The sequence below is a fragment of the Sceloporus undulatus genome, chromosome 9 (genome assembly GCF_019175285.1).
Source record: "Sceloporus undulatus isolate JIND9_A2432 ecotype Alabama chromosome 9, SceUnd_v1.1, whole genome shotgun sequence".
Taxonomy (NCBI): domain Eukaryota; kingdom Metazoa; phylum Chordata; class Lepidosauria; order Squamata; family Phrynosomatidae; genus Sceloporus; species Sceloporus undulatus.
The window spans coordinates 30,231,103-30,241,227 of record NC_056530.1 but is presented as its reverse complement, the minus strand read 5'-3'; the positions used below and the strand labels follow the sequence as shown (position 1 = coordinate 30,241,227).

The 10,125-nt window shown below is 44.4% G+C and overlaps 1 protein-coding gene across 1 annotated transcript in view; it reads right to left on the bottom strand.

Annotated features, from left to right (window-relative positions):
* LOC121916170 (CUGBP Elav-like family member 3-B) overlaps positions 1–10,125 on the bottom strand; it is a 31,996-nt gene that overhangs the window by 20,673 nt on the left and 1,198 nt on the right. The window lies entirely within an intron of this gene.

Below are 10,125 nucleotides of genomic sequence, written 5' to 3'. Positions count from 1 at the left end.
ACAGATGCTGGTTAAAACATCAGGAATAAACTCTTCTTAACATGGCCACGGAGCCCGAAAAGCCCACACAAACTATGGATGCCGGCCATGAAAGCCTTAACTAGCACCGAAAGTCTGTGTTTCTCCAGCCTTTCTTCATCCTCCAATGCGATGTTGCTAAAATCGTCCATTTAACACAGAGGATAAGGGGGGAAAGGAGGTCTGGGATAGCATAAAAAGGCTTAGGAGCTTCTTTGTCCGAGGCTTTTGTTAAATAGGATATAGCCATACTATTGATCCATGCCTGGCCCCAAAGAAGCAGCATCGGAAGGTGCAAAAATAAAAATCGGTGCCAAACTGGATTAATTCTGCACGTGTGAAGCACCCTCAGATGCTGCTTTTTGGGGGGGCAGGCATAACTAAAAAAAAACAATAATAATAATTAATTTTATTCTTGCCTCTCTTTAGGATCAAGGCAGGTTACAGCAAAACACGAATACAAGGCATGGATTATATCGTATGGCTAGACTTATTTAACAGAGCCTCTGACAACAGAGCGCTCAAGTCTTTCATATCATAGCCAGACCCCCTCTTTCTTCTCTGTCTAGATGGAAGATTTTTAGCTGTAGCTCCATCCTGTCGAATCTTGGGATTCGTAGCGTTAAAGAATTGCCGTCTTGTTGTTTTCCCAAAGCGCCGCCCGCGATCAAATCACGATTCGCCGGTTACGTCAGCCCAGCCTCCCAACGCCCTATCGCCAATGCGGCTTTCTTTATGCCTTCCTACCGTCCAACAACAGCAGATTGCTGCATTTGTCACCTCCGCGAAACGAAACACTCCAAGGGATTCTCTTGACTAGCGGACAAGCGGCAGCACTAGTCGGGGAAACTGCGATTTATATCTTGGCAGATAGTGTCTCTCCATGCAGCTACCTGGGGATATGATGATACTATAGACAACGCCTCTTAAATCTATCATTTTCTGAATATAATCCATGTTCGTCTTGCCCGTTTTTGGGGCGTGCACCAACGGCACAGTTCGGTGCAGGCGGCCTGCTCGCAGTCATTAAAAAAGTGCATCAGATCCCTTACTAACAGTCAGTGCAGATTCCGGAGCACTCGTTCTGTCCTACGTTCCTCCATCTCCTATTCCGTCGCTCCAACATCGTTCTCTCTGGTTACGTGCCTACGTTGCGCCTATTGTCCGACGGAGCTTTTACCCCCCGAGCATGTTCAGGCATACACCGCTGAGATTAGCCTGTATCGATTTCGTCACTTTTATCTGACCTGCTTCGAAAGCAGAGCGCTAAGCTCTGTATTGTGATGGCGTGTTCTTGCAAATTTAGGTCCATGTTACATTATAAGGGCTATACATGCCCGTGTTCGTCAATGGTCCTAGCGCGCTAATAGTTCATATAACGTGGTGTGGGCCACGGTACTCCAGCATCCGAGGTTTGGTTTTTCTCGCCCGCACACCACACGCACGCATGACTGCGAACAAACGCCATGCGATAGTGCATTTTTTCAGGTAGCCACCATCAAACAACTGGGCAACACTAGCTGTCTCTGTCCTGTTTCTTGCCTTGGCGTGTCCACAAATCGGTCCGTCTTCTTCCCCCCCGCCATTTATAATTCCCCCATTCACAAGGCCCATATTACACCCTATCATATGGATGCATAGTGAAATGTTGAACACCAGTGCGTTCCCCCTTATTCACCCGTCATCCCACTTATAAAATACTGGTCATAACAACAAATCTCAAGGTTTTTGATTTTTCGCTCGATCTATGCGCTATTCTTCCTCACCAACTGCCTTTTTGTTTGGTCGCCTTTGTTGAATCCGGGGGTATCAAGGATCCGGTGCCTTTTTGTTACCCAAATGTTACGTACAGTTGAGAGAACAAAGGAGTATTATGAAGTTGCAGTAAGCGTCCGAATTGTAAGAAGAAGGGAATGCTAGCGGGGACCGTCTTTCCCCAGCCTTATGGAAATCTTCCTATCTGTGGCTGGCATCTCCAGAGAATGCTGGCATGGAAGAGAGTGGGTTATATATATACTATGTGACCCTACTCTCTTCCATGCCAGCGTTCTCTGAAGATGCCAGCCACAGATGCTGGCGAAACGTCAGGAATCAAGTCTTCTTGAACATGGCCACAGAGCCCAAAATGCCCACAAACTACTACTTTCAGTGCTAGGTTACAGCAGCATATCTATAGTAAACAATGCAATAATGTTCGAGCTGGGAAAGAATGGGATTTTGTTCTAGCCAATTTTACTGTGTCTGTATCTGCTTATGTACAACAGGCAAGGTAAAATGAAGCTTCCTCCAGAATCTCTTACTGAGCGTGAATGAAAAGCAAAAAAGGGGGTAAACAGATAAGCCATCCTAACCTGCTCCCCAACTCTCAGCATGTTAAAAAAGCATTGCTCTCTCTATATCTGACCATCAAAATAGAAACCATAAGACATAGCGGGTCGGGGAAAGAAAAGGTTAGCTCTGGAAGTGTTTTGGAAGCATTCAAGTGGACGTTTCAACGTATTTTGCTTTACGTCTCCAAAGCTGGTTGTTTCACTTTATACCTAAATTCTACCCAAAAATCCTCTATTATGTTTTCCACCTTGTCTTTGCAAACTGTTTTCCATCTTCCCTTTTCGGCTAAGCATACAACCAGATTGTCTGAAATGTCTTGGGGCAACAAAGTGGGTGCATTTCTACAATGCAACACCGAACCCCAAACTCTGGGGCCTTTTTGAAAACAGATGCCAATCCAATATCACTCCTTGAATTATTTAAACATTACCGTTATATAAGGTTATGTTTTTAAAAGCAAAGACTCGTGTATTAGGTGGGCTGGTAAAATTATTCAGCCGCTTCCAAAACAGGGAAGGGCAGGCTCAGGAGAGGGAAACTCTCTTGATCCTCTTTTGCTCGGAAACGTGTCTCATTGATTTTTGGCACAGCTTAGATGCCGATAAGCAACGGTTTCGGATTGTAGCCTCGGAGCAGAATCCGATGCGTGTTTACTCAGACGGAAGTCCCACTGTGGCAGTTCAGCCGCCGTTGGTTTGGGGTTATCCAAACAGCAAATTGGCATAAACGCTCCGTCTCCGAGGGACGGAGATTTTTTTTGGAACTGGAGAATAAACACAGGAGGAGCTGTTGGCCGACTTGCAACGCCAGCGGATCTCATTTTGCAAAAATGTCGGCTCCTTCCTTTTGGTGCAACTATCTACCTTCATTCTAGACCCATTCTAGACCCATTTCCCACTAGGAGAGCCCCCTTCAACCAACAGATTTAAATGCCAAGGAAAGAGATTCCACCTAAGCGTTATACATAATCATGCATCATGTATTTTGTGCTTTTGGGTGGCCCAAATAAAGGTTATCAATATTTCCTGAGTTTGGGATATTATTGTACATGTAAACATGACCATGCCTCATGTATTTTATGCATTTGGGTTATCCAAATAAAGGCATCCCTGTTTTTTGGATTTGGGATGTTATTGTACATGTAAACATAACCATGCACCATGTACATTGTGCATTTTGTGGATCTGGGGTGTTATTGTACATGTGAACATTACCATGCATCATGTATTTTGTGCATTTGGGTTGTTTGAATAAAGACATTTTATGGATCTGGGGTGTTATTGAACATGTAAACATTACTATGCATCATGTACTTTGTGCATTTGAGTTGTCTGAATAAAGACATTTTGTGGACCTGGGATGTTATTGTACATGTAAACATGACCATGCATCATGTATTTTGTGTGTTTGGGTTGTTTGAATAAAGGTATCCCTATTTTCTGGATTGGGGATGTTATTGTACATGTAAACATTACCTTGCATCATGTACTTTGTGTATTTTGGTTGTCTGAATAAAGGCATTTTGTGGACCTGGGCTGTTATTGTACATGTAAACATTACCATGCATCATGTACTTTGTGCGTTTGGGTTGTTCGAATCAAGGCATCCTTGTTTTGTGGGTTTGGGATGTTATTGTACATGTAAACATTACCTTGCATCATGTATTCTGTGCATTTTGGTTGACCAAATAAAGGCATCCCTGTTTTGTGGATTTGGGATATTATTGTGCATGTAAACATTACCATGCACCATGTACTTTGTGTATTTTGGTTGCTGAATAAAGGTATTTTGTGGATCTGGGGTGGTATTGTACACATAAACATTACCATGCATCTTGTATTTTGTGCATTTGGGTTGTTGGAATAAAGGCACCCCTGTTTTGTGGATCTGGGATGTTATTGTACATGTAAACATTACCGTGCATCATGTATTTTGTGCATTTGGGTTGTTCGAATCAAGGTATCCCTGGTTTCTGGGTCTGGGATGTTATCGTACTCCTAAACATTAGGAAGAACTTGTTTACTATGAGAGCTGTTCCATAGTGAGTTGTTCTCCATCTCTGGAGGTCTTTAAACAGAGGTTGGATGGCCAACTTCCAGGAACGGTGTAGCTGCGCATCCCTGCATGGCAAAGGATGGACTACATGTCCCTTCAGGTCCCTTCCAAATCCATGATTCTATGAACTTTATCAAACCACTCTCATTCTCGCCACAGTTGGGTTAAGTGTATACATACTGGTTTGGAAGCACTCCCTGCTTGGGCGCCTCTTCAATAGTGCAACTATTGGTCTTGTTGAGGCTCTTCCACCCTTGTCTTTAACCCGACCCATGCTCTCCCAAGCATGGCTTTCATTTTTGTGTGCAGGTGTTTTGTTTTGTTTTTTAACACACTTCCGGAGTTGCACCAATGCTAATCCAAACCAGTATGCATGCACTTCAATAATGCAATTGTGGCAAGAATGAGGGTGGTTTGATAAGGTTCAGAGAACCATAGATTTGGAAGGGAAGCCCTCCACAGTTGACTTTTGCAGATTTGATGCTTTGCGGAGTTGATTAATATGTCCTCTCTAGGAATCCCGAGGTCCTCCAGCCCAACTCTATGCCCAACTTTCACTAGAAGGTGCGCTGGGGAACATAGAGATTCCTAGAGAGGACACTTCTCTTGGCATTTGTTAGTCCTTCAGCATTCTCTGGAGATGCCAGCCACAGATGCTGGCCAAACGTCAGGAATAAACTCTTCCAGAACATGGCCACATCGCCCGAAAAACCCACACAAAACTATGGATGCCGGCCATGAATGCCTTCGACTAGCACCAAAAGCTGGTGTTTCTCCATCCCTCTTTCAGCATCCTCACAATGCTGATGTTGCTAAAAACCATCCACCTACGCAGAGGATAAGGCAGGAAAGGTCTGGCTTGTATAATAAGACTTAGGAGCTTCTTTGTCAAAGGCTTTGCTAAATAAGATATAGCGATACCTATTTAATCCAGGCCTGGCCCCAAAGAAACAGCATCTGGGGGTGCATCTACACTACAGAAATAAAGTGGTGCCAAAATGCATGGTTACTTACAAGCTTAACCCAACTGAGAACTTACAAACTTAACCCAACTTTTGTATTAATAGGTTTTTTTTAGTTATGGCAGGTGTTTTTAGTGGATCAAAGGCTCCATACAGACAGGCCAAAATAAAGCTGCTTCGGGTCACTTTGGAGGTATGCTGTTTAAATGTGGCATGCATCCTAAGAACCCAGAAGCCGCACCAACGCCACAATCCAGTCCTAAGGACTGGAGCACAGCATTGGCGCAGCTTCCGGACTCTTAGGACACATGCATCATTTAAACAGCATACCTCCAAAGTGCCCCGAAGCAGCTTTATTTTGACCTGTCTGTATGGAGCCTAAGCCACCTGAAATCCTGAGCTGGGAGAAAAAGGATATATAATCAATCAATCAATCAATCAATCAATTCAAAACATCTAGAAGGCACCAGTTTAGGGACGGAAATGCAAGGTGTCGAAGCAAACAAAAGTGAACACTATGGATCTACAGGTGTTAAGGGCCTAAATACTGTGAAGGCACCAGATTCCTGTCTGATCTTGGAAGCAAAGCAGGGTCAGACCTGGTTAGCACTTGGATGGGAGACCACCAATAAATACCCGGTGCTAGAGGCTGTATTTCAGAGGAAAGAAATGGCAAAACCGCCCCGAGTATTCATGAATTCTGCAGGGTTTTCTTAGGCAAGGAATACTCAGAGGTGGTTTGTTGACGGTCCAAAACACACTGGACAAATAATCCGGTTGGAGACCACTTCAACTTCCAATACTAAGAAATCCTGGGAGTTGTGGTTTATTGTAGCCCCAGAGCTCTCTGAGAGAGGAAGCTCAATGTCTCTCAAAACTACAGTCCCCAGGATTCCCTAGCATTCAGCCAGAGCAAGTGGCCTCAAACTGGATTATTTGTGCGGTGCCTTCCCCTGAAATACAGTCCGCCCTTGCCTTATGTGGGGGACCCCTTTGCGTAAGGCAAACCGTACGTATACTCAAGCCCCATTCATTTGAATGGGGTGTGCCCCTGTGGCATGTGGCGCAGCGCGTGCCATGGGCACACACCTCATCCATTGTATTAGGGCTAGCCATCCGCATGACCTCGAGTCCGGATATGGTAAGCCCGTGTATGGTGCGGGCACAATGTATAGCCTATAGCACCTGGTAGTTCTTGGCAGTGCCACTAAAACAGTGTGATAGAGAAGTGGACATTGCCATCCAAGGAAGTCTAGGTTTAGCTCCAAGGCTTAAGGTTCCCAGCCATCCAAAGTTCTCACCTAACTTAGCCCTTTCCTTCAGGACCATGAGGTCTAGGAACCTGCTTTCCTTTGGAAGGACTCAATGACACCTGGGTTTTTTTTTTAACATACGGAAGGTTTCTGGTGGTCACTCCCAAGCAAGACGGGTGTTTGGATCCTTTGGGAGCCATGGCTAGCACTGATCCAAATGGATCATTGCTCCAATATCTGCCACAAGCCAGGAGGAAGACACTAATGCTCTGAAAGGTGAGTCCAAAGCAATGGCGAAGGGATTGTGTTGGACTGTACCATGCCCTTTGGAAAATGCCGGTCTCCCTTCCACTCCCAAATACTTTTGACACTCCTTAGTTTTGTAAAAGAAGTGAAGCATGCAAAGATGCTTGTGTTTTTCAAGACCTGAAGATCCCTCTTCGCCTGGAAACAAAACAAGTTTGGGGATGCTCCCAAGTGGGATGGTCTCCCCAAAAATTCAATCCACCTATTCCTCCATCCTGATCTTTTTGGGGGGGCGGAGATACAAGCCTTCTGAGACACTTGCTCCAGTGCTAGGGCTGCATCCACACTGCAGAAGTAATCCAGTTTGGCACCACTTTTAACTGTCATGGCTCAACACTACGGTATTTTGGGATCTGTAGGCCTCTGAGATCTTTAGCCTTCTTGAGCTGCATCTGCATTGCAGAAATAATCCAGTTTGGCACCGCTTGAACAACCATGGCTCAATGCCATGGCATTTTGGGATTTGAAGTTCTGTGAGATCTTTAGCCTTCTTGGGCTGTCTCTGTACTGAAGAGTTAATGTGGTTTGACATCGTTTTAACTACCATGGCTTAATGCTACAAAATTATGGGAATTGTAGTTTGTTGTGGCCCCAGTGCTCTCCGGCAGAAAAGACAAATGGTCTCATAAACCAAACTACAGTTCCCAGAACTGTACAGTATTAAGCCACGGCAGTCAAAGTGAACTGGATTATTTCTGCAGTGTGGATGCAAAAAGCGACTGCACCGTTTAAATTTTCTGACTCATGATCACCGGCAACTTGTTTTTTCCCTCTATGTATTCTTTAACGGCGATATCCAGAGATGGAATAAACAGGGTCCGCCGTCAAAAGTCCACAGACCAAACTGTTGCTAAAGGCCCAGGATAGAAAAGTTGACACCTCCTCTCCTTTCCCCAGGATCTGTTTTCAAGTCCACTTGCCGCAAGGCTTTCCAAATGCAAATCTCAAAACCGAGACAACCCTTGGTTATGTAACCCCAGCAATGGACGGATCAGTTCTGTTTCCCTAGACTTTAGGCTGAGAGCGGCTTCTTCGAATTGACTCAGCAAATGAGTCCCCCTTTTCCTCGCCTTCCTCTTTCTCGCAGCCAACATTTGTACCAGGCGTTGCAAGAGGAACACCTGCCAAACAAGGAGCATTCGTCACACTTTGGGAACGGAGACTCCGCCGGTTCCCTATCCTTGCAAAACACTGGCATTCCCAAAACTAAGGGGCTCTGATACATATTGATAGTGATACGATATTGTATTGATATTGTAAGCCGCTTCGATCATTTGGAGGAGTGGATATAAATAAATATCATCATCATCATCGTCATCATCATCATCAACCATTTTTGCTCCCGGGTGGTTTCAAAGACTAAACCTCTGCATTCTGAATTGCACCTCATTTTTCAATTGCATTCTTTTGGGGTGCATTAAATATTATGATGCTTTATTTATATAGCGCTCTAGATTTACATTTAAATGGATTTTGCTCTGGTTGCTACACCCTTTAAAGGGGTATTCAAGGCTGACAATACTATTTACAACCTGGCAAAGCTTACCATGATGAGATAAATATGGAACTTCTTTTGGGGCAACTTTCTTCCTGGCCACTTGCAAAAGTTGGAGGTGTCCCTAAATACAATTCACGGCAACGACAAAAACTCTTTCGAGATTTCGTTGTTGCCGCAAATCGGGTTTAAGGACGCCTCCAACTTTTGCAAGTGGCCAGGAAGAAAGTTGCCCCCCAAAAGTCCCATATTTATAGCAAACCATGAATCCATATTTATAGCAAACCATGGCACAAACATGGCTCTATCTAGGTTGCATCCAGACTGATCTAAAAGACCAGAAAGTCCCAGATTTTGTTCCTGTGCGTTCTGATTTTTATTTCGGAGACCCATATACAATTTGGTGACCCCAGAATATTTTCCATCGAGACTTTTGCACCAGCTCCCTTTGTTGGTTTGTTTTAACATCGTAAAAGAACAGGCACTAAACCTGGGACTTTTCCCATCAGTCCAAATGCACTCTTATATAGTTCAGAGTTAAAAGGAAAAGAGGTCCCTGTGGTGGAAAGACACATAATGCTGGCGCACGGTTTTGCCGGACGTTTTGGAGTGCAATCCGACGAAATGCGCAAAGCAAGGAGTCCCAAGAGTTGTGCCAAACTGGCATTTTTAAACTTGGAAACCTTCGCTCTCTCTGCAAAACTGCATCCTTTAGCACTGATGCCAGGTTTGGCTAAAAATACATATTCCCCTTTTACTTCCCAAAGGTTGTTGTTGTTATTATTATTATTATTATTATTATTATTATTATTATTATTATATCCTGCCTTTCTCCCAAGACTCAGGGCGGCTCGCAACATTAAAAACACCAAGTTGTTTGCATGTGTTGACAAATGAAGAATTCGCTTCCGATTTTCCTTCCCATTTTTCCGCCACCGACCGAAAGAAATCCAGTGAGTCTTTATATACTGGATACCTTTATATTTTGAGAAGAGGCGGTTGCTGCTATTGAGTCTGTTTGCAAGAAGAATGGCTCGATTATTCTACGAAATAAAAAAGGATAACTCTACTGAAGCTAAAGGAAAGCTTTGCAACCTCATGCTTCCCCAATGCTTCCTATGTGCGTTCCAAGTTCAGGCTGAATTTTGCAAATTCTGTGCCTGAGGATTCGCACCAGCAACCCAGATTGTCTCCCTCTGTCTTCCAGCTCAAAGAAATGGGGATATCCGAATACAGACCCTCTCCTCTGTCTCAGCGACAGCCCACTCTCTAACCCCATCGTGCGGATGGTTAAACACCCAGCTTTTTTTATTCACGCCGCCTCCTCCCCTCTTTGCAAATCCTCTGGGTGGACCTCCTGCCATCTGCTACTACCATTCCCCCCTCCGCCGCCTGCCATCGGGAAACTGCTTATTCTCACAGGCCTCCTTCAGATGGCCTTCTTAACCCTAAGGGTTGCATGGCCCATAATCCACAGGAGCAAGCGATCCGCAGCTTTGCAACTCACAATTTTGCTCCCCTATTGTCTTCTGTATACAATTCTAGGCAGTACTTTTCTGTCGTCTCCTCCCTAGCTGCTCCGCCCGGATTCAACTTGCTCTTTTATATCACACTTTCTACATCTATTGGTGATTTATAGTCCACTTTCTACATCTACGCCTATTTTATAGTCCACTTTCTACCTCTATTGCTGTTTTATAGTCTG